A 20,056-nucleotide genomic window follows, 5' to 3' on the forward strand; every position below is an offset into this window, starting at 1 on the left:
AATTGCAATGAAATGTTTAACATGTGGAACAAAAAATGTGGAAAGAGCCGCTTATTCAGGATTTTGAAGAAATGCCTACTAAGCAAATACTGTTTTGCTACAAACCAGTGTCACCATGTCCCTGAAGAGAGGAGAACAGCATAGCTTGCTAGAAAAATTTCCTCCAGAAACTGCCGGCAGGTAAAAAGCAGAAAAGCATTTCATTTACCATGCTGTATAAAACAAGAAGTCTTTTATTTTTAAGGAAATAGAGCAGATTCTTTTCCACTTTCTTCAGCTACAAAGAAACCATACCCACCCCCACCCTTAGATCTTGGATATAAGCCAACATTTTTATAAAATGCTTATGAGCCTGATTTTTAGTATATATCTATGTTTTTCTTCTTATCTCTCCAAAAGTCTTTCATTGTTTTGTTGTATCACCGAATATACTAATGTTAATTAATTTTAACACATACAAAACGAATTAATATTTTCTGAGGTTGCTAGCTTCCCAGCGCCTCGATCTTCTACAAGGACTGGCTAAAAATAGCCACGTTAGCAAAAATATTCAATTTCCCCAGGATTTTTTTAAAGGAGAAAATGTATTCAGACATCTTAACTTAGGTACTAGGTTTCACAACCAAATCTTTTGTTTCTAGCTTTCATTCTATCTCCTTTCCCAGAACGCAAGTGATTTCAGCTCGATGTGTGGAAAGCACCAGCCCACCTCTATACCGGGTACTTAGTGTCTGGGTTGGCTTGTCCAGATGGTCAGTCATACCTGAACCACACCGAATCCTCTTCTCTTTGGAGCACATCTCTCCCCCACAACTACTCCAGAAATAAACGTGGCTCTAACGGAAACAGTAGCTCCTGGTCTAACACCAATGGTGGAACCATCTTCCCCACCCCCACAACATTGCTATATGAGCTCTGGTTAGCATTGACAGCAACAGAAAATTAGAATGGAGTGTCCTTAGGCTAATTCCTCCTTTTTAACCATGGGGGTCAAAAATTAGAGAGACTATCAGGCTGAGTTACAAGGTACCAATTTAATATATGGTCATCTATAAAGCAGGGTCCTTAGAGTGGGGTCAGAGGAGGTTGAAGTGAACACTGAGGCATTTGATGATATTAGTGTCTGTTCAGATATTCCCCAGGAAAAACATCTGACAATCATGTGAAGATACTCACAAAATATTATCATGCAGGCTAAATAAACACGATATGGAATCAACACTGACCACATAGAACTAAGTCACTCCCTCCTCTGCCTGGGATAATAAATGACAGTGACAAGGACAGTAAGCCATATCAGGCAATCATGAGATGAGTGAATGGTGTCATGTCCTCACAAGGACAGGGTGGTGTCCCCTCCTGACACTCTTTTTTTTTTTTTTAAGGTTTTATTTATTTATTTGACAGAGATCACAGGTAGGCAGAGAGGCAGGCAGAGAGAGAGGAGGAAGTAGGCTCCCTGCTGAGTGGAGAGCCCGATGTGGGTCTTGATCCCAAGACCCCGAGATCATGACCCGAGCAGAAGGCAGAGGCTTAACCCTCTGAGCCACCCAGGTGCCCCTCCTCCTGATACTCTTAAACCTGATGCCAGGGCAAGCGGTTTCCAAACCTCCCAGTGGGTTCCCTGTCCACTCTCTGTCAAAATGAGCCGAAGAGCCACATATTGGTTTATTCTGTGATGTTCTAAAAATGCCCAATGAGCAAACTTGGCCTGTTTACCAAACCCGCTTGTGTTAAACAAATTTGAACTGCAGTTGAAAGCATTCAGATAGATGAGCTTGTTTAGGCAGACATTCTCCACTAGTAAATTTTTTGCTGTTTTGCACTTAAACACACACACACACCACACCATGCTCATGCCTGAATTACTTAGGCTTTGTTACAACTGCAAGTAGCAAGGGTATGCATTCGCTCATGATTTTTAAAAAAATCGTGTGCTACTCATCAACCTCCTCAGGGCATTATAGGCAAACATTAAATTAAAAGACAAATCCCTTTTTCAGGGTAAAAATTGCAACCTATTTCTGCCACTCTGAGGAGCTAAGTATAAGGAATCTTAAATAATCTGGCAGGAGGAAGCTAGCGAAGGACAGGACAGACAGGATGGAGGCAGCAGTAAGGGGTGTGTCTTTCAATTTGATTAACGCTCCTCCTTGCTCACAGTCTTGTTGTTCTGCCCTCTGAGCTCATTTTATTTTCAGTCCTGTGGGTTAAAGTTAAATTGTATGGCTTATGCAAAGTACATAATTCAAGTATGAACAAAGCTTGGCTCTGTATGTTTAAAAAAAGAGTAAAGTCAGGGCACTGAGTCCCAGAGGAATCCTTGGTTTATAAACATTTGGACTGGTTTGCACATTTCTTTACTCCATTCACTGCATTAAATATTACAGCTGGTTTCCATTTACACCTAATATGGACATTCTACAGTTGCGCGTAAATTTGTTATCAGGTTAGGCCATTCTAATCTAAATTTTTACAAATGAAAAGTTCAGCAAATATAACATTTTTGTTTAAATTCTTAGAATTAGGGATGCCTGGGTGGCTCAGATGGTTAAGCATCTGCCTTCAGCCCAGGTCTTGATCTTAGGGTCCTGGGATTGAGCCCCACATCGGGCTCCCTGCTCAGCGGGAAGCCTGCTTCCCCACAATCTCTCTGCCCGCCTCTGCCTATTTGTGATCTCTCTCTCTGTGTGTCAAATAAATAAATGAATAAAATCTTTAAATTCTTAGAATTAAGAAGTCTGGAAAATTTTACGAAGTTATTACATCTCTCTATAATGAATGCATTTAGCCCTGGAAACAATGTGGTGACTTAATTTATCAATGACTAAAAATGGCTTTGGCTGATATTTTAACTTAAATTTGTTGGAAAGTCCAATGCTATTTCAAACATCTGTATCTTGTCTGGAGAGCTAGGTGGGAACTTCTGCTTTCTACCTTGATCAGAGCTAGGTCTATAACAGCTACCATTTATTGAGAACCTACTACATTCTCAATATTTTGGCTATATTATATTATTTAATTCCAACCTAATAACCTTCAAGGTGAGCATTAGTTATCATCCACTTTGAGTGAGGAAATAATTGGGATTTCTGGTCACATAGTACATGGTAGAGTTAGGATTCAAACCTAAGTCTGACCAATTCAAAAGTCTAGATATTTCCACCAATCCTCAAAGGATAAAACCTCTTTCATCCACATTCTGCCCTGATATAGGAATCTTATTGTGCAAAATCCTGGTAGAGGGGATTCCTCTCCTTGAAGCCAGGCCTAACTGGGTTTACATGAACCAGCCTTAACCTCCCAGGCTCTGGGCATTGTGGGTATTTAGGACGCCACCAACTGGAGACAGGCTGGATCAGCAGGTGCAAAAGATAAAAAAAGAGGAGGAGTCCATTGGACCATGTTGAAAAGTTAAGAGTAGAAAGCAGACGAACAACTTGGATCAAAGATTTCTTGTAATTTGGAAATGTTTTATGAGGTGAAAGAAGTGGAAAAGCTTACATTTCCATCTGAGCAAAATGGAAAAGCTTACATTCTACCAGGTGTGTTTTCCTGGTACAGATGAGGAAGCTGGGGCTGAGAGGATCTGGTCATTTGCCCAAGATCACACATTTAATAAGTGAATTTGCCCATTTGCTCTATTATATCTTGTTCCTCTTTATATCTAATATATTCACAATTTGTGAGTATATTTGTTATCAGGTTATTAGATTATGCTAATCTAAATTGTCAGTTAAAGAAAAATCAGTGTAACAATCAAGACTGATCTGGTTTCCATTCACAAATAACATTTTTGGCCTGAATAGATAAACTAAGTTGGTATTATGACTTATATTAAAAACCGACTTTTCAAAAGCCTAATGTTTGAGTAAGAGATTTTTCCTCAACCATGGGTAGTGTTTCAAATGTACCATTTTAATGATTAACTCACTCTGTTAGCACCTATACATTTTGCTCCTAATATCCCTTCCAGCTCTGAACAGTTTGTGATTCTAAAAAATCCAGCCTAGCTTGATTTTAGGTCGGTTTGGCCAAGAGCTGGACTCCAAGCGTCCTGCCTCCTGGTTACATGGCCAGCTGACTATCTAGCTCATTGGCAGTAATTTTATATGCCAACCAGATGGCTCTCAAACGGGGCTTTCTAATCAGCTCCACTCTGCCCGGGAATATGAGAGGAGGATTAGGTTGCTTGGTGTTCATGAGGCAGTAGAGTGAATGGTTGATGGACGGACAGCACTGAGGAATGTGAACTCTGGGAAGCCTTCAATTCTTAGACATGAGCTGTCTCACTTCTATCCATTCACATCTGTGTAAGAATGGGAGAGGACTGTATTCCTGATGGCAAGGATGAGGCTACAAACCTTGGAGACCACACTGAGGTTACCGTCCAGGAAAGAGCTGGAGGGAGAAAGGAAATGTGAACCATGAGGTTTTTCAACAGAGAAAAGGTGGTAACTGACTTACAGCTGCAAGGGAGACTCTGGTGGACCACGTTCTGCCCCACTGTAATCCTACTAGGACTCTCTTCTGGGAATATCCTCCACACATCTCACCACCATTTTGATATCACTATTTCGACTTTAACAACAGAATCGTTCCTGATTTTATTTCTCAGTGCATTTGTAATATAGCACCAAGAAAGCCCTTGTGAGCACATGGAGATCCAGAGCATTCCTGCATCCCTAGTCACACATTCATTTGTGGCCACAACTGCTTGCCACTTGCCAAGTGGAGAGCAAGTAGGACAACAAGGTTTTACTAGATCCTGCATTGGCAAAACACGTATTCAACAAGATGGCTAAGTTTCTTCTTTCTAGAGAGATTGGGAAGTAGGGTGAAAATGGAGGGTGGGATGTGAATCAAAGTGGAGGAGGAAGAATTCTTACAGATTGGTAAAAGCGTCCCCATTTGAGAACAGAATCCTGGGCAGCAAATACTACAAGGCTCAACCTGGAACAAAATCACTGGCTTTCTCTTTTACTGGACAAAAGACACAGTTCAGAGAGGCTATGACAGCTGTGACTGTGGACCTCAGCTCACCAGAGCAGTTTAACAAACCTCAGTGAATCTTCACTTCCTTCAGACCGAAGACAAAAGCAGAATGAGTTTTTGTTGTATTGAATTATCTACCTTCATCGTGTCTCTGGCTTGCTTCCTGCAAGATCTGTGTGTCTTTCCCAACACCTAGAGCACCGTCTGGTGAGTAAAGAGGGCTCATATGGGTCTACTCACCAACCAACACCAAACTGGGAGTCCGTTTTCCGTTCCCCCTACTGCCAAGGGAATCTTTAGCTTTATCTCACAACGCCACTTCCTAAAATAGGAGAACTTGCTCCATGAACTAAGGGATGGACCTGGGGCCTGAAAATACCCATGGAAATCTTTCAGGTACTTAATCAATTGTTTATGGAGGGAAAGTTGTCTAGCAAGCAGACTACAGGCTTTGTTTAAATCTGTCCCTCCTACAACAGGGAAAGGGGAGACAGGATAAGAATGGTCTGACAGCAACACCACTGCCTCCAAAATGGGCCTCAACATTGTCAAAGCACGTTTCATAGAACTATAGGATGGGGAGGTACTTTGCAGGATGCCACCTCAACCCTTTCTTGGGGGTGAAGAGAATCAGGTTCAAAGACAGTATTATATCTGAAGACCTCAAGCAACCAGGATAAAAGTCCTAGTCCTTATTTCTAGTATTCTGCTTTTTCTAATGCAATGGACTGGCTCAATCAATTAAAAAAATTCTAAGATTTCATGTATATAGGTACTTAATAAATGGTTATAGAATAAGCAAATTAATGAATAGGTACCAGGAACAGGGCTTATAACTTGTTTCTCAGTTCCTCTCAGAAGAAAATGTTATAGTATGCTTTAAATTTTTTAAGGTCAACTAAATACAATTTTAAGCAAAAGAGTAAATATTGGCCAACATATCACCTGAGACCAAGGGTCACTTGAGAAGTATCAGAGGAGGAGGCTTGATTGCTATTTAAGTCAATCAGATTAAGTTTAGACAGCTGAAGTCGCCCTTATCCTATTTGGTTTGCAAAAAGAAATCTCATGAGTTAGCATGAACAGCTAAAAATAAGTTGCAGGTTTCATTTTCCGTTGTTCAGTATGGTTTTGAAACCAAAAGGTGCAAAGCTAGGAGATTCACCAACGCCTACCGAAGATCAACAGTTCAAACTGTCACCTTTCTAGCACTTTGTCTTGATCTATAGACCCCCGCCAGGCCCAAGAATGGTGCACCTATGTCCTTTCTCACTGTGGTCCCTTGAGATGAGCCCCCGTTAAAAACACATGGCAGGAAACTGGGGGCTGAGGCCAGTCCTGAGGGATAGTGGCTTATGTGTGAGTGTCTTGTCATATCCGGACAGGATGCCACGTAATCGGCTCCGTACGCTCAGCTTCCATCTTTGGTGATGCTGGGGACCCCTCCTGTAAAGCAAGGGAGTAAATAATGCTAGAATTTCATGAAGATGGGGTCCTTAAGGTTGTGAGCATGGAGGACCCCTTGACCTAAATGCCCAAGGCCTTGTGCAGTTCCATACTGCAAACCCAAGCGGCTCACCATAAATTTAATTTCAAAACCATCCTTCCCACTGCCCAATCCGGCAAAAAGGTGTTCGACAGAGGTGTAAATGCTTTAAAGGGAAGGCAGCCGTCTCCCAAGGCAGCATTCAGCTGTGGCACAAGGCTCGGGAGAGCAGTGCTGCTGTAAGCAACCCCTCAGCTGAATGAGATTGAAAGGGGGCAAGGAAGGGTTAATCTCCTTCTATTAGAGGAGGGGCCATTTGGCAAAGGTGAAGAGAGTAATCTGTATGAAGAGCAGAGAAGACAAAGAGCTATTCCAGAAAAGAAATCACTGTGTAGGGGAGAGAAGGATGATTTGTCCTAGATTTTCACCATGAGACCATTTCTTAGATCTCTGAGTCTTTACCTCGCTTTGAAGTTACAAGTCTCAGGAAGGAGAAAGGGGGCATATTCACTGTTAGTACTGGAATACTTGAGCTTTGATTCCATCTGCGATGGGCTGTCTCTGAAAAGCAGAGGTCAAGGCCGTAGAAGCCTACTCATAAATTAGAAAAGTGGCAAAATAAACAATAGGAGTTGCTCATAAAAGAGAGGCCGGTGGCTAAATCCCCCTTTCTTGGGGGTGAGGGAATACCCCCCGCTTTTTGTTAAACTTAAAAAAGGGTTTTAGAAGTTGTTTTTAATGACATTTTTGTAAATAGTTTGAGTCACATAAAGTTGCAAAAATATGATAGTAACTATGTAACTTCATCCAGCTCCCCCAATGAGAATATCTTAAACTAGTCTATATAGTACCTTGTCTAAAGCGAGAAACTGACATTGGTGCAATATTATTAATTCAGATATGGACCTTATTTAGGTTTCACCTGTTTTTACCTAATCTGTGTGTGTGTGTGCAGTTCTATGAAATCTTATCACATGCATAGATTGGAGCAGCCATCAACACAACCAAGATCGAAAACTATGCCATACCTACACAGAAATCTTATGCTAACCCTCTTGAGTCACATCTTCCTCCGGCACTAACTTCTGGGACTGATCTATTCTCAATCACTATAGTTATAAGTGTTATAAGAATGTTATAAGTGAAATCATATAGTATGTAACCCTCTGAGCTGGCTTTCTTTCCCCCAGCACAATACCTTTAGATCCATTCAAGTTGTATGTAAAGAATATGTACCCTTCTATTGCTGAGCAGAATTCCATGGTACGGGTGTACCACAGTTTTGTTATCCAGTCTCCCCATGAGGGACATCTGGCTGGTTTCCTGGTTTAAGCTATTAGAAATAAAACTACTATGAATATTGATATATGGTCTCTTGTATGAGCATAAGTTTTCATTTCTCTTGTGTAAACACCCAGGAGTGGGACTGTATGGTAAATGCATGTCACACTCTTTTCCTGAATGCCTGCACCATTTCTGTTCCCACCAGCGGTGCAGAAACAATCCAATTTCTCCAAATCCTTGCCAGCATATGGGAACATCAGTATTTGTCATTTTAGCCATTCTGATAGATGTGTAGGGATTCCTTCTGCTGGTCCAGTCAAGACGGCAGTCAAGTTGGGGGGGGCGGCTTCAGAGTTTGGGTGTTGAGGCTTCAGATATCTCTCACTGTTCCAGCTTCCCTAATACTTGTCTACTTGTCTGAAAATACTTGTCTGACATCTCAGTGGTGGAAAATTGGGCTCTTCCGATTGGGTGAGCCTTTAGGTTGGTCTAGTTGCTCCTGACTAGAATAATGGGACATCATTTTCTGGGAACGCTGGGCTTCTTTGAGGCAGTACATCTTGGCCCAACAGGAAGACTTGGTACCAACATCACTCTCCCAAGAAGTGATATGAAAGCCATGATATGACAGCCATGGAGCAGAGAGACAGAACTTGCCTGGGCCAAGTTTGTCCAGCAGCTTTGGCCAGAGGCTGTGTGAATGCTTTTTATTCCTAAAGTTAGCTACTCATTAGCAAGGTGTGTGGGGAGTGGACATGGAGTCAGCATAGACAGGGAAAGATGGGATCACCAGTGGCATGTTGTCAGAACACAGGCTGCACTGAACACTTTCTGCCCTTGGACTTCCTACTCTGTGTATCACCTATGTTTCAACAGCAGCATGTGGGCACCTTGTCTGGATGTCACAGAACTCCAGCATCTACCTCCTGAGGGTTAACCGGAGGCACTGCTGTCACCACCACATCGACCTTCTTGGCCTAGGGATCCAGGTCTTGCCAGTAATTGGAACTCTAAATATCAGGAGGTGCCTCGGCCAAGGAATTTGTAAAGGATGCCAGGGAGATGGGCTTTGCGTAGAGCCAACATCATAGTGATGATTTGAACTGCCCCATCCATGTCTGGGAAGTCACCCTCCATCTGCTGTACCCCTCATTAAAAGAAAGTTGTGGAGCTTCCCAGAATCCATACTCATCCTGACCTTGGCTCTATGAATTTGGACCAGAAGGCCAAAAATCAGGAGAGCATTGATCCTATGTGGGAATAGCCAAGAGATAATGAAGACTCTGCCCAGAAGCAGTGAAGCTTAGTGATCACAGGCAAATTCCTGGGCACCGAAGTATGAATAAAGGGTGCAGCAGAGGTGTTCCTTAAGGGGCTGGCTCTTGCCCTTCACCTGGTGCAGTCACAGAAGGGAGATGTGGGCTTGGGCATGGAGGAATCCAAATGGTGATTTCTAGAGCCCGCACATGAACTAGGGACCAACAGGAGCTGAGCAGTTTGTGGAAGGCTGAACTTGAAAGCAAATGATGTAAGGGAGGCCCTCAGAAGCTGGGCTGGTGCAATGAGGAAAGGCAGCCCTATGTCATCAGGGGACATATAGGGTCGGATAGGCTTGTGCAGTTACGCACACAAGATGGAAGGTCAGAATTCCTCTTAGAAGGCGATCAAAGAAAACTAAATTTGGTTGTTGTTTGTTTACTATGTTCTCTGTTGTAACAGAATTTTCCCAGTTTCCCAATTGCAGGGGCCTCTCCTTGGATCCACTGCCCCTCCTTCAGCCAGACGCTCCTACTTACTTACCTGCTGTCAGAAGGCAGCCCAATGCACAGAACCTCTCGGATTTAAAGAGGCAGGTGCAGCTCAGGCAGGTACCTCCTCAGACTATGAAGTTACGTAATGGGACTCCATCCTTGAGGCTGAATTTTGCAGCTCCCCCTCAAGATCTGGCTTTGTCTTTTTTTTCAGCTCATGCCAGCCTTGACCAAAATCTGATCACAATGTGTGTCTCTGCTCTCCTGCCTTCTGACTCTGGACCCCCTGCCCCTACTCTGCTCTTATGCCTGGATCTGTGTGGCTACCCTATGTCCTCCTCTGTCCAGCATTCGTATTCCCACCTCAGGGTTTAGGGCACGTGGTGATCTGGTTTTATCAGGCAATCAGGGTGGGCACATGGCCCCTGCTGGGGTCTGGGCTGCCCACACATGTCCTGAGATATGGCCCTGCTTCTGAGAAGGCAGATAAAAGTTTCCCGGCTGAGGCCTGAGCCTCACCTAAGAAGTCTGTCTTCTTACTGGTGCCTTGTCTCTGCTGCCACAAGGTTGGGTGGCGCTGGGCCCTTTGTCTACCGTTTTAGTTTTACTTCTGCCACTAAATCTCTGAGTACCACCCGGAAGTAAATGAACCATTCTGGGTCTCAGTTGTTTCATATTTACAGTAAGGGTTCCTGATTCCTTAGCTGACAATCTTTCAACTATACCATACCATGATTAAGGAAAAATCTAAAATTCGGAGGCCAAATAAAAGCCTTTAAGTTAAATTCTGGCTTAGCTATACTATCTCAGGGTTCCCAGTTTGTGGAAATGAGTGTTTATTGAATTGAATGCGGCATATCCACAGTTCTCTGGCTTTAATGTGCGTAAGGATTAGGAGGGTATGTTAAAAAGCATAATCTTAGGCTCCCTCCTCAGAGCTTCTGATGCCACTGGGGTCTAGAAGCATGAGTTTTAACATGAGAAACTGAAGGGGACTTAGATTTTGAAATAGACACTGGTGTCTTTCTGGAGGCTAATTTGCCAGTGTGCATTAGGAAACTCAAAACCAAGTCATTTGACCTACTGATTTAATTCTAGGAATTTCCCCTAAGATGTGCACAAAGATTTTTCTACAAGAATGTTTACAGACTGATAACAGCAGAGCACTGCAGACAATCAAAATGCCCATCCAAAAAAACTGGATAAATTAAGACAGATCAGTGCAATGGAAACACAGCCATTAAAAATCAAATTTTCGGGGCCCCTGGGTGGCTCAGTGGGTTAAAGCCTCTGCCTTCAGCTCAGGTCATGATCCCAGGGTCCTGGGATTGAGCCCCACATCGGGCTCTCTGCTCAGCAGGGAGCCTGCTTCCTCCTCTCTCTGTCTGCCTCTCTGCCTACTTGTAATCTCTGTCTGTCAAATAAATAAATAAAATCTTTAAAAATAAAATAAAAATAAAATAAAAATAAAATTTTCATAGGCCACTTAGTGACTTGAAAAAATGTTTACAACATAATTGTAAGTAGGGTGAGAAAAAGCATATAAAATACCAAAACACAATGTCAAATAATACGTATGTGTGTGTGTGTATGTGTGTGTGTATATATATACGTATATATATATATATATGAAAAATTGGAAATAAATGGATCAAAATGTTAATACAGAATTGTTGCTTGGTTGTTGGATTATAGGAGACTGTTGTTTTCTCCTTGATATTTTTCTGTATTTTCCAGATTTTGTATAGTAGGTAGTTAGGACACTTTACATCTGAAACACAATGATAAATATTTTAAAAGAAACAAAAAAGGAATTTGCCTCATGTAGAGTGAAAGGGAGGGAAGAATGGCATTTTAGGAGGAGTATGGTTCAGACTCAGTCTGGTACCTGGGGTGAATTTTAAGCTACATTCTCTTTTGTGAAATACCTTGGTATAGTTGATGCCAAGGAATTTGGGTCAGTGAGAAAGGCCTTTCACTAGATACTACCTTCCCACTACATCCAAAGCTAACAGACTACAGGATCTGGGACACAGAGGGGAACTCACAGTTGAAAGCACACCTTCTTTCCTGCTCTTCGGTTGAACTCATGCTTGTGGACTCTGTGTGTAATCCCCCGCCCCATAACACCAGGCAGACGGCTGCCCTCAGGATTAGGGGCTTTTGGGCGGGCAATGGACTCCACTCTCATTTGGGAGACACTACCCGAGCACAATGCTTCTGTGGACTGGTTTCAAGGCCTCCTTTGGCCAATGCACTGGGAGCCCCCTAGAACGCCAGGAAACACTGTTTTTGCTTTTGTATTTTTGGTGTTTGTTTGTTTGTTTGTTTGTTTTGGCAGAGAGATGCCTCAAACCCATCCTCTCTCACAGACTTCAGTGACTGCCATTCCCCCCACCCCCCGGGGTCAAACCTCTCTCAGAATAAGATTAGAATCCTCTCAGTTAGGCTTCTGGCCTACAGTTAAACCTTTCAAATAACCTTGAAAATTTTACACCACATGCTGTGGCTAGTTAGGGAATGGTACTAAGGACCTCAGAGGAAAGTCAATTTAGAAAGACAAAAAAAAAAAAAATTGGGGTGCCTGGGTGGTTCAGTGGGGTAGGTGACTGCCTTCAGCTCAGGTCATGATCCCAGGGTCCTGGGAACGAGCCCCAAGTCAGGTTCCCTGGAGTCAGGGTCCCTCTCCCCTGCTGTTGCTCTCCCTGCTTTGCTCTCCTCCACTTGTGTTCTCTCTCTCTCTCAAATAAATAAATAACATCTTTAAAAAAAAAAAAGAGAGAGACAAAACATTTAATGATGATGAGACTTAAACTATTAATACCACCATCAAAAGCTAAAACACCAATGCTGACTCTAATTATAATTATTTTCATCAACACCTTGACTTGCCATACATTGTTCTAAGTTGCCCAAACCATTTCACATATAATACTTTATTTATCCTGACAGAATCTCAGTTTTACATCCTTTAAAAATATCATTTTGGAAGCGGGAGGAAGCTTTCAAGTTCTGATGAAAAGCAGAGGCTTCTTGAGTTAAAAACAAAACCGTGAAGTCTTCAAGTGTGGTGTTTTCCAGCTTTGTTCTTGACGAGAAATCGGGGGATTTCAGCAAGAGAAATTACAAGGCCCTATTACCATGAATTCTTTGCTTTGATGAATATGACGTGGCCTTGTTGCAAAACTCTTTAAAGGGAGTAAGAGAACATTCATAAATGCTGACCCAGGGTAAGAAGGGGGCTTGTACTTCTGTACTATGAAAAGAGTAAAATCCCTGGGATGAAAAACAACCAACGGGTCTAGGCACTGCCTTCGTAAGCCTGCTGGGCTCAGTTCATGTCTGCATGTCACAGATAACAGGTCCGGGCTAAGCTCTTTAGGTGACCTAAGCTCCCAAAAGAATATGGTGCCCCAAATTTTAACTATACCCCACACACAGAATTAAAAATTTTTTAAATCATAAAATATAAGCTTAAAGTTAAGGAAGCTCCAGAAAAGTAAATTTTCCCCATGATGTCTACTTTGACACTTTATTGAAAATGTTGAAGACCAAAATATTTACAAAGTGTATACTTTACCCCTGCCTCGTTGGTGTGTCTGTGAGGTCACTCAGCATGTTGTACCAACCCTGTGGAGGAATCGGGCTGACATACTGAAATTCTGATTTGGCGATTCCACATCCCTCCTTGTCATGCTATCAATGTAGCTAGCCATCAGAAATCAGGAGGCTGATGCCTCCACACACATATTCATATGTCAATTCCTGCATACTTAGTGCTTTGAGGAGTCATTTTCACATGGTAGTTGAAATTAACAAACTGTGACTACCAAGTCTCCCAAGAGAATGGACCCCACCACCTTTCCTCCTCGACTATGGCCTTTGGCCTTGCCCTTCCTGGCAGACTCTGTTAGACTGGGACATTGGGCAACAGATTGTCCCCACTTGGCTCTAGCTTTTGAAAACTAGCACTTGTCAACTAACTCCTCTGGCTGCACGCTCCTAAGCAGGCTCTGTATTCCCCTATTCAACTTGATCCTCTCTTTAGCCTCCTCTACTGGCTCTTGGTTCCCTAGACTTTTCCAGGACCAATCAAGGCACAGCCAATGAACTGGAAGAGATTAAAGCATTTTTGCAACCAATCAACTTATTTTATCCCACTGCTCCTTAGACCACTCCTGATGTGAGGGCCCTGGGCAGAGGCAAGGCAGCAGTAACAGGAGACTAGGCCAGGCACCAGGCTCCGAGAGAGCCTGAAAGGCTGGGTCATATTGGCCAATAGCTGGCCTTCCTGCACAATGGGCAATGTGTGTTCTCCAGGGTGTGGGTGTGGGTGCCAGAAATGTCAAGTCCAGGGGCAAAATTCAATCAGAAACCAGTGTCTAGCCAGATATCAACAATAAGACTAGAGAACTAGCTCAGGCAAAGACTGTAGTCCATTTTCGTATACATGCTGCTGAAGCAAGCATATGTAATCCATTTTTACCGGAAGTTTTTATGATGTCTGAGGGGCATCATAAGGCACCCAACATATGGTTTCTGGTATTTACCAGCAGGGGAATTCTCCGCTAAGACCAACAATGGCAAAAAGGCTACATAAAGTATAAAATTAGTTTAGAGTTCTCCAAACAGGGGTTATGGCCTTACCACTCATTATTTCAGTATATGTTTTGAAACTTTTCTTGAGAAGAAAAAGCTAGAATTATGTATCAAAGCCTTATGGTTGCACTAATCTCTCCAGTCTGAGCCTTTTAAATCTACTTTTAAATGTTTCTCTAATAACTTGGTGTGAAGGTCCCATCTTAGTCAGGGATTCCACCTCCCCCACCCCACCCAACACTCACAAGATTAAAAAGCATCCCAAACCTGGAGTAGATCAGGCAGGGTAGCTTCCGAAAGCTCCCAGGAGCAGACAGAATCATGAGCTAAAGAAACCACGAGATTTCCAATAGGGTACCAGAGCTCAAAGTTGGGGGGACAGAATACTGTTGGACAATTCCAACTAGCATGACTAGACCCCAAACCAGGAAACAAAACCAAAATGTTCCCAGACCAAGAGGACCCTGGAGGGGAAAACAAGGGGAAGAATGTCCTTCTTCACATACCAGCCACTGGCAGCATGGTAGTGCTCATATAAAGGTTCAGGGTTGGAAAGAACAGAAGGGTCTTGAAAAATCTCACTCACTGCTCCTTACCAATACAGCCGGATGTTACTGAAGAGAGTTGGTCAGGGAATACTAAATATCTGATTAAATATTTGCTTCTCTCATTGATTCATTCTGCCCTCTTACCCTTGAGCATCTCTCAGTTCTTTATCATGCTGTGCCAGAGAGGACTACCTCATACCCAGAAACTCCCCAGAGCCATTACTGGAAAGTGGCTGCCTCCCTAGGGACTACATTTCCCAGAATGCTTTGCAGTTAGACATGGTCATGTGACTGAGTTTTAGTCAAGCTACTGTCAGTACAAGTGTTGTACATCCCTTCTAGGCATGGCCTGTGATAATCTTCCATGTGCAATTTTCACACCCTTCTTCTCTTCCACTGGAGAGTGAGGCAGTCCCGGTGACCTTGAAAACCACACGCTGCAGAAGGTGGAACCTCTCTCAATCTGTAGCTCTGAAGGAATGTGTGAGAGTTGCCCCACTACACCCTGTTACATAAGCAAGAAATAAACTTCTGTTGTGTTTGAGCCTGAATACATTTTTCAGTCCATTACAGCAATTAGCTTATCCTAACTCTTACATGTCCTTTTGGATACCGCTGCTTTTCATGTGTGCAGAAGTTCCCATGCCTTCTCCCCCTCCTTAAATTTTACTGTAAACCAAGAGAATAGAATTTGTAAACTTAAATTTAAGCAGCCATTAGGGGCGAATGACACTCACCAAATCAGTGGTCACAGCATTCAGATCTTAAAGCCAGAAGAGTAGAAATTCAGCAGAGTCTCACTTCAAGACAACCTGATATGTTAAAATAGAACAAAAAATAAATGTAAGATGTACAAACACATTAGAATTACAAAACAAATATATATGGTTACTTTCTAAATTGTGTTGTTAGGTTACAACAGAATTTGCCACTGTTTTCCAGTAAATGACAAACTTCCCTATTGTCTTTAAAATAAGATTTATTTCTTTACTACATCCCCCTCCAATCATTATAAAATAGAATTTATAAAGAATGATTCTACTCTGCTAAGTAAGCTCTATAAGACGAGGCGCTGACTCAGGGGATGACACTGGAAACTAGGAACACTGGGTGTGATTTCTCACCTACGGGCTCTGCAGTTCTTAGGTACACATTTTAACTTTTCTCTCAGGAACTTAACTTCCCTAGTTAGGGACTCTCAGAGCTTATAAAATTGTAGGCTCTGTGAAGACTTAAGTTTTTTAGGTGATGTTAAAACAGACATCAGAGGTACATTATATCCGTCTTTGTGTTTAATATCATTCCAGATGCAATGGCACAAGTAGGAATTAAAATAAGCTCTCTATAAACACGGTGATGAAACAATGGAAGAGCGTGCATATGACAATCAGAGCAACCACAGACACGCTCTGGAAAGGTGGCAGGTTGCAGATGTTTTCTTACCAGGGCTGCCATCTTTTACCAGGTTAAGTGCAAAAATACTATTTGACAGCATAGGGCACATATTTGACTAGAACAGGGTTTCTTTTTGTGTCTGATTACCCGGTTTAAGATCCAGGAAGCAAACAGTTCAGAACTCTGAACAAACATTCTGGCAGTCCAAAATAGAGTACTAGGGCGGGAGGAGGAAGAGGAGACAAAACAAGAGGGTTGACCGGGGAAAGAACGACTTGGGCCATTTTCCCCAGGGTTTCAGCCTATACATATGTGTACACACACACACACACACACACACAGAGAGAGAGAGAGAGAGAGAGAGATATTATTATTATTATTTTGAGAGGAAATGCACTCTTGTCTCGTCCTGTGAGAAGAAAGAGATCAGATAAAATACCTTTGGTGCTGACTTTGGAAGGTCTCCCAAATGCACCCCATTCCCTCCCGCTGGGCTGGAGCCTGCCAAGCCACAGGTGTCAGGAAACAAGATGGCGCCCCACAGCATAGGGCGCTGAGTGAGGGGGGCCAGGGGTGGGCCTTCACTTACTCAGAGACGCTGGCTCCTCCGAAACCCAGACGTTGCCAGCTCCCTGGGCTCAGGAGTTATAACCGCTTTCTTGCTCTGGGTTCTTCACTTCTTGTTGAGATCAGCTCCACATATTTTTCTGATGATGTCACCCATTCTGACTTCCTACATTTTGAAAGTTGATCTACAAGCAAAACCTTCCATGAGGCTAAAAAAAAAAAAGAAGAAAAAGAAGAAGAAAAGAAAGGTGTGCTATGGGGAGATGGAGAGGAGGAGGAGAGATGCAGTTGCCTCCTTATTTTGAGATTTGCTGCAGCTGCGAGTGCCACTCCCCAGCCAGTTTCCTGGCTGCAGAGGGAGGCCAGTGGCCGGGCGTGGGTGACGTCAGGGCCAGGCCTGAGTCATCGCCAGCGGCCTGGCTGCCCTGCCACTCGGAAGGGGACAAAAGGAACCTTTGATGTCCAGAGGCCCTCCTCTCAGCACACTCGCCTGTACGGAGCAGCAAGCCAGGAGAACATTCCTGCTGTCTCCCCACCCCCAGCCGCCCTTCCTACTTCCGGAACAGTCCCAGGCAGATTCAGCAAGGCCTCCCCAAGGGACATCACCCTCCTGCATAGCAGAGGCCTGGCCACTCTCTGTCAAAGAGAGAAGCAGAAGAGGGTGTTTCTCTGGGGATTTCTCACCTCTCCCTCTGGAATCCCCCTTTTTCTTCGTGGTGCTGCCTTAACCAGGGAGGAGAGGTGGTAGGGCAGAAGGTGCTCTCACCACATTCCCAGGGCAATGCCCAGTGGTCAATGCCTTTGTTTAATGGCCCTGGGCCTCAGCTTCTTGCTCTCTGGGTACCTGCGTGAGCCTGTACCTCCTGGATTTAAGAGGGCACCACTCTTTAAGAAGGGTATTTATATCTTTGGGCCAGCATGGGACTCAGTAAATGCGTGATGAATGAATGTATTTCGATACGTTTAGATGATAATTTTAAAATAAAATATAGAAAACATATACTGAATACTTGCAGTGAATGTTTGAGCCTCTGTGCTAAGTGCTTTGCAAAGATTATTTCATTTATCATTATGATCATGACAAAGTTATGAGGTTAGGTACTATTATTGTTTTCAATTCTATAGATAAGAAAATGGACGCTCAGAGAGATGAAGACATTTCTCTTAAGTTTCACAGCTGGTTAATGGCAGAGCCTGGATTGTTTGATATCGGATCCTGTGTTCTGAACCACCATGATCGGGGGCTGGAGTGAATGTGTGAATAATGACCAAGGGCAGCCTGGTTCAGATGAGCAAAGATAATGGTAATGATGGGGTTTGAAACCAATTGCACAAGGAAGGAATAGAACAATTAGGGATGATCTGTCTAGAGTAGTGGGCCTCATGTCCTCTTGATGGGTCAACACAAGGTCTGAGTCTTGGGAGGACACCCAGAGGGGTCAGAAGAGCACGTTCATGGTCAGGTCCAAGTGGGGATGAAAAGCTGGGATGGGAAGACAAAGCAAGAGGGGTCTGGTAGTGTGTGGTGGATGCAGGCTGTGAGAGAACAGTGGACAGAGTACCTCAGAGGGCACAAGGCCCAGACTTGGCCCCCCTGGACTCATGGGCATACAAGCGGGGGCAGTCAGTGCAGCTAAAGGCCCAAGTCTGGGACAGGCAAGAAGAGACTACAGGGAAGAAAGACAAGATAGCTCTCAAAGATCCCAAGAGTTAGAGAAGGAGCTAGAACAATGGTGTGTTTCAAGGGCTAGGAGGAGCTGGAGGTGACAGGAAGAGCGCCAGACCTGCTGGTGAGAGTCACTGCCCTTAGCACTGCCCTATCAGGCATCGCTGCCTTTCCAGGGCAGAGTGAGAGGCTTGTCAGTGGCTGTGTTCAAGCCAAGATGAGGACGGCTGGAAAAAGAACATCTCCTTCTGGGGGTATCTGGGCCCGGGATAAAGATGACCTTGGAGGTAACTTCTTCTGGGGTTTATGATTTCATGGTTTGTACTTCTCCATGATTCTCCTAGAGTAAATGTCTCATTCCAAGAGGAAGACAAATGCCAGGAATTTCCAGCCCCTTGTGGAAGTGGGGAGGGAGTCGTCGCTGGCCTCCTCACTAATGCCACTTCACAGTTGTCCTTCCACCGTGGTCATGAGACCCCTCTTCTGGGCTCAGGAGATCAGTGCCTCTGATAGCTGGGGACATGGTGTAGTTACTTTGTTCCTGGGAGCTCTGCCAGTTGCCACTCTGAGGAATTACACTTGTGCTATAGGGGTTTAACTCCCCAGGCAGGTGGAATGAGCAAAGGTGAATTTCAGAAGAGAGAAAGCCACATGCTTTTAATTAAAGGAGCAGCAACAACTGATCAGGGTCACTCTCAACGTCCACACACAGCCTGACCTCGAGCTGAGGAAAGCGCTTTAAGTTCCAGGCATTTTTGGCAGAAGCCTTGTTTATTCTTTCCTTGTCTCTTTGTAGAAAATGCCTCTGGGCACCTCCCCACTCTGCTTCCCCAAAGGCTTGGTAATGGTGCTTGCTTCATGTACACAGGTAGTTATTTCTCTAATAAGATGAAGAGAGGCTGATTATTTTTTCAGTCTACCTTGTGGGACCAGGATAATGTGAAGAGAAAAGGAAAGGAAAGGAGAAATGATGAGTAAGCTTAAGTGAGATGCACAGACTGTATTGTGGGTTTTTTTTTTTTTTACATTTTTCATTTTTTTTAATTTATTTGACAGAGAGAGACAGACAGCAAGAGAGGGAATACAAGCAGGGGGGGAGTGGGAGAAGGAGAAGGAGGCTTCCTGGTGAGCAGGGAGCCGGATGAGAGACTTGATTCCATGACCCTGGGATCATGACCCAAGCCAAAGGCAGACGACACTCAACGACTGAGCCACCCAGGTGCCCTGCACTGTATGCTCTGAGGTTGCTTCTAATAAGATAAAATCATAATTGGGTGAAAATCTACTGGGGGACACAGAGAAGTAAATACAGTCATACCCCCTAACCTCTACCCCATCTAGAGAATTCTTCATTACAACAAATGAGGTTATAGACTCGTACTTAAAAAAATCAATAAATTAAACCTTTACACGTTCTAGGAAGTCCTTGAAAGACTGGTCTATACTTGCTGCCTCTAATTTCTCTCATCTCATTCACTTAATAAAATATAATTTACATACCCTAAGGTTAACCCACTTAAAAAGTACAAGGCAATGGATTTCAGTATATTTACAGAAATGTGTGACCTCTAATAGAATTTTAGAAGCTTTCTTTTACCCCAAAAAGAAACTATGTGTCCATTAGTAGTCACTCCTCACTTGTACACTGCCCCTCCCCCCAGTGCTAGGCAAACATTAATCTCTCTGTCTCCACAAATTTGTATCTTCTGGCCATTTCATATAAATGGGATCACATGATATGTGGCCTTTGTATCTGGCTCCTCTG

General features: G+C 43.5%; 1 protein-coding gene across 1 annotated transcript in view; it reads right to left on the reverse strand.

Annotated features, from left to right (window-relative positions):
• The window catches only part of LOC111149989 (zinc finger and BTB domain containing 38), a 77,621-nt gene extending 60,814 nt beyond the window's left edge, over window positions 1-16,807 (reverse strand). The window contains exons 1-2 of the mRNA XM_022507292.1: window positions 16,648-16,807; window positions 15,401-15,475 (exon numbers count right to left, since the gene is read on the reverse strand). The gene's annotated coding sequence lies outside the window, so the exon portion shown is untranslated. The remainder of the gene's footprint in view (window positions 1-15,400; window positions 15,476-16,647) is intronic.
• Between the last annotated feature and the right edge of the window lie 3,249 nt (window positions 16,808-20,056).

Source organism: Enhydra lutris, unplaced genomic scaffold (genome assembly GCF_002288905.1).
Source record: "Enhydra lutris kenyoni isolate GAN:26980312 unplaced genomic scaffold, ASM228890v2 scaffoldscaffold2, whole genome shotgun sequence".
NCBI classification, from domain to species: Eukaryota; Metazoa; Chordata; class Mammalia; order Carnivora; family Mustelidae; genus Enhydra; species Enhydra lutris.